The 5384-nt window shown below is 33.8% G+C and overlaps 1 pseudogene; it reads right to left on the reverse strand.

The window, feature by feature from the left end:
• Positions 1-257: 257 nt before the first annotated feature.
• LOC145816911 (cation/calcium exchanger 4 pseudogene) lies at positions 258-3513 on the reverse strand (annotated as a pseudogene).
• Between the last annotated feature and the right edge of the window lie 1871 nt (positions 3514-5384).

Genomic DNA, 5384 nt, shown 5'->3' on the forward strand with positions numbered 1-5384 from the left:
CAACCGTGGGGATTGGTGGCGATGCTAACAGTGGTATTGTCAAGACCAAGGGATGACGTGCTAGTCCATCTCCTGAGCGTCAAGGGCATGAACCCTGAAATACACAAAGCTCTAGATCTACAATTTAGAGAGTTGATTAGTACAAGATGAGGCAAAAATTTTATAATAAATGCATAAATGACATGTGCAATGTAGAAATGACATAAAATAGTAAATTATACCTTCTATCATTTCTGGTGCCCTTCGATGGTCATCTCTCAGCTACGCATGACAACACTAGCATATCTATAGAGGGTGACTAGAGTAACGCCACCCCAATCGTAGTCGTTGATGTAATCAATGTCCACCATCATCACTAAGTAGTGGAGATGCATCTTGTTTAGGGGCGACTCCACATAGTAACCGATGGGGTCTGAGTAACCCATCAAACTGTCAAAAAAACTTTAAAAAAAAAATTATTTATGTTACCAATATTTTGTTTGATATAAATTAGTCTCATTAAAAAGTTAAGAGACCCCCATCAAATATAAATTCACGATCTATTGTTTTGAGAAGTTTAAATCACTCTTACAATTATTAAAAATAGTTTTTGAGTTTTTTATTTTTTATTTTTAGTGAACTTTTTAAATATTTTAATATTTTTTTTTTACTTTGTGGATTCACTTAATCTACACACTCAGATACATTTCAAAAGTAAAATATTTATGAAAAATATTTTAAAACTTCACTTACAAATAAATAAATAAATAAATAAAATTATTTATTTATTTTTTGTATTTGTTGAATTTTTTAAAAAACAATTACCAATATTTTGCTTTTTAAATGCATATAGGTTAGGTACATCTAAAAAGTAAAATATATATATTTTCCCCCTCTAAAGATAACAAAACCCAAAAAATAAAAAATAAAAACTCGTATTGTTTTTGAAAACTCAAAATCACTCAAAGCTAAACAAAGTCAACGTTGTTTAGTTTAATTTTTTTTAATAGAGTTTATGGAACTTAATGCTTTTGGAGGGCCCATCTATAAGCTAGTGCAAATTTATTAAAATTGCCACTTTGAAATTCAAAAAGAAAAAAATCAGCTACATATGTATAAATAAATCAATTAAACACTGCAAAATATACACAGCTCATTGAGCCAAAACTCAGTCAAGGGGCCACTCCAAAACTCATGCCCCTTTATATCTACAATATATACTCAGATTTGGAATATTAACTTCATCACTGCATATATATATATATATATATATATATATATATATATATATATTCAAATCAAAAATTTCATGCAAAATTTTGAGTGAAAAGAGAGAAGATCAAAGTGAGCAAGCAGGCCTTGAAGATAATACAAATAAACATAAACACTACTATGATTAAATAGAATAACACTTACCAGTAATAGAAGCCAAAAGACACTACTATAATTTGAAGTTTGATTTTGCACCTAATAGAAAATGCAGCTGCCTACACTATACAAATAACAGTGACCAATTAATCACAAATAGATACATATACATATTAACCACCCAAAAAAGTAACAAAAAATTTCATCAATAATACAAAAACGGCCACTTATCTAACAAACAAAAATCCAACTAATTTTAACCACGCCAAATTCTCCCCCCCTCCCTCCACAATAATAATTAAGCAACCAATCCAATTCCCAAATGAGAAGAATATGTTCTCTAACATAAACATTGTCTGATATGAAAATGAAGTCAATAATTAACCTACAAAAATCTTGAAAGTAAAGAAAGATTGCACTTGCAATTTCAGTGAAACCAACCGAATTTTAACAGAACACTACTTACCTCTACTGTTCAAATTTGATTTTCAAATTATATTGAGAAAGATTGCACTTGAAATTTCAGTGAAACCAATAGAATTTTAACAGAATGTTACTTACCTCTGGTGTTCAAATTTGATTTTCAAATTTCATGTTTGGTTTGATTTTCAAATTATACTGAAACAGGAAAATCACAACATAAAAGTAGAGGATGATAAATTCAAAATATATCATCTTATCTTTGTACAAAACAAGCAATCATAAATCAGAATAAAGCATACAAAAGCATTGCCATATCCCTTTTTTCTTGTAGTGAATTTAATTGTACAACAATTGATTACTCATTTCCAACTTGCAAGTACAATAATTGATCATGATCATGGGTTTTTTTCTTCTCCTAGTCCTTCGTGAGAAACAGCTTCAAGATGACAATAATAGATAAGACAAAATACACATCATCATCTTCAAAAATCTTTGTAGTTAACCTACTCTTCCTTAATATTCAATACATCAAATGTCAACTTAGACCAGCCAATGATACGATTCCCGTGGCACTGATTACCCTAACAGAGAGAAATATCAAGTAGAGGGCAATGCTGCCGACTCTAATCCTCCTAGTAGGACGCATATGATTCCTGGGTGAAACAAGTGGCCAAATAGGTCCTGAGATGAGAAATGCCAAAGTATAGAAGAGGCTTCTGTCTTGTGGAACAATGTACAATCCAAGTTTCTCTGACCAGGATTCAAGCAGCATTGAGAGATCCTCAAACCAATAAGTGAGTTGAACATCAGACTTGCATAGTATCCAGATAAGGTGATCTACACACCATCCCCACCATTGATTGCCAGTGCAACATTTGACACTAAATCACCCATCAAGTTGCCCCATGCCAATAAGGCTAATCCAAGGATTGATGGATTAACCCTTAGAATTACACCCAATCCTACCAACAGAGCAACAAGCTCGTTTGCAATCATGTAGAACCAAATGATACTCATCAAAAATCCATCCAAAACCAATGGAAGTAAAAACTTTTGAGGTGGACGATGTGATCTAGTGTACCAAAATGCAAGAACACCGAGTGCACAACCAATGGAAACACCAAGCAAATAACCAACCTTTCTGCTTTCAGAACCCACAGTCTTGAGTACTCTAGAGAAATGCCAAAAGAATGGGAGCAAATGAAATACTGCCTACAACGTAGAGACTTTTGATCAAGATTCCTCTTCAACCAAAGGAATTGTCAACCGGCGTGGCACTGTTAAAGGCAACTCCATTATCGAACATAGTTTAGAATAGAAGAATGACGAGTGCTCAGTTTCTATGCCATCATTAGTCCAGCCCCACACAGGACTCTCATTATCAGACACCATAGTTGACTGATTTGAATATATTGTGACATTTGATGCACACATCTACTGAGGCAATGCACTATGGATTATGATTGTACCACGTTCTGTGTCCATGTCAAGCAAAGTACCATAGATAGAGTCATCCTCTTGGTTCCCTTGAGAAAACACACTTCCTTTGACAGGAAACAACAATGTAACAACATCCAATTTCAACCTCCGAGCATGTCTCCTCAAAATCTCATTCGTAGCAACAACAAATGCATAAATTGCATAACTCAAGACAAATGCGATGGCTCCCCCCACACTGACCTTGCGAACATACAAAATCAATGAAAGTGACACAAGATGAGCTGCATGTGGAATATGTGGCATGGGATACACCTCTCACATTGGTCTGACTTGCATCTCCATATAAGTGCAATTACTTTAAGTTATTCAAACTTTAATATATTTTCTTCTATATATAATGTTGTGGGAGTTAATATTTATATAAGTTACCCTTATATGTGATTTGAAACAAGTTTGCTTGATTTAGGTTGCACAAACTGTTTATAATCTAAAATAAATTCTAATGCTAAGCATGTTAGCCGTGTCACGTTCAGATTGATATGATCACAAGTAGGTTAGGTTAGTGTCATAATATTTAACATGTTTAATTAAATGGATCATGTTAGTGTTGGGTGCTTTGGACACGAACCCATGATGACACGACATGACATGACATGATTTGTGCCTCACTTGGGATGAGGATATTCTTAGTGTGCTTTTGGATCAAGGATTTGTGGGGGATTTGTGGAAGGAAAGAAAAAAAAGAAGGGAAAAAATGTATGAAGTAGAAGCTAAGGTAGCGTTTGGCAGAGTTTTAGAAATTTGATTTGAGAATAGAGTTGTATTTTGAGTTTGTGAGTTTTGGAATTATGATTTGAGAAGAGAAAATTTGTTTGGTTATGAGTTTTAATTCAAAAACTTATAACTCATAACCAAACTCTTTTTAAAATTCAATTCAAAAAAAAAAAAAATTGTCATTTTGGTTTAAAAAAATAATTTGTATATTTAAAAAATATCAAAAACAAATATATATATATATATATATATTCCAAATAATAGGTGGCGATTGGCAATTGAAAAAAAAAAGAAAAAAGAAAGAGTACTGTTCCGGTCAAGTGGCCAGACTATCGGGTAGACCAAAAATTCAAAAATTGTCTAGTTTACCTAACATGTTTTCAAAATGTGTTTTGAAATTGATTTGGAATCATAATTTGAAAACTCAAACCAAACATAGCATTAAAATATGAGGGTGGAAACTTGATTTGAAACTCACACCTAACACAGTCTAAATTTTTTCGCTTCCCTATCTATTTTTCTCCCCCTCCATAATCCCAGAATTCTTAATCTAAACACAACCTTAAAAGTTTCAAAGTGAAACACTAGAACTAGCAATCTTGATGAGCTGCAATACATGAGTTCAATGGTTGCCTTGTTGGACTACTTATGGAAGATCTTAATGCCAAAGTTTGGCTCACTTGGACTAAAAACAAGAAAAAAGACTCATTCAATCTGTTAGTTCTGCATTGCCTGCATACACAATACAGACTATGGATGTGCCCATTAAAGTGTGTAATGACATTGGCAGACTCAACAAGAGTTTTCTGTGGGGTGACACCCTGGAACAAAGGAAAATGCATTTAGTCAAATGGGAATAGGTTTGCCAAATGAAAAAACTGGGTGGACTTGGGATTAGGAAAACCAGAAATGAGAACCTAGCTCTACTTACTAAGTTGAGTTGGAAACTGATTTGTGAAGAAGGTGCCTTGTGGAAAGATGTCCTTAAGAATAAATATCTTAAGACAACAAACTTGAATGATTGGCCTAGAAGTAGGCCTGCTTCTCATGTGTGGAGGGGCATTTTGAAAACCAGAAACACCTTGAGGAAAGGTGTGAAATGGGAGATTGGTAATGGTAAGAATGTGGATTTGTGGAGTGACTGGTGGTGTGGTGACAAGCCAGAGAGAATTGATAGCTTTACTATTCCAACTACTATTTTGGTAATCAATTGTGTCCCACTTATCATTTGGTTTGGGAAAAGTTACTCCATCAACGGTAATCATTGGTTCGGTCCACCCATACATGACAGATTGCCAAACTTTTTCATCAATAAATTTTAAAAACGATCTCATCCAAGCTTTCCAAAAAGAATAATTGGATCCGTCACGTAGGGGTGGTCGAACCATAGAATTTCCCTC

The sequence above is a fragment of the Camellia sinensis genome, chromosome 2 (assembly GCF_055761805.1).
Source record: "Camellia sinensis isolate YWXY chromosome 2, ASM5576180v1, whole genome shotgun sequence".
Taxonomy (NCBI): domain Eukaryota; kingdom Viridiplantae; phylum Streptophyta; class Magnoliopsida; order Ericales; family Theaceae; genus Camellia; species Camellia sinensis.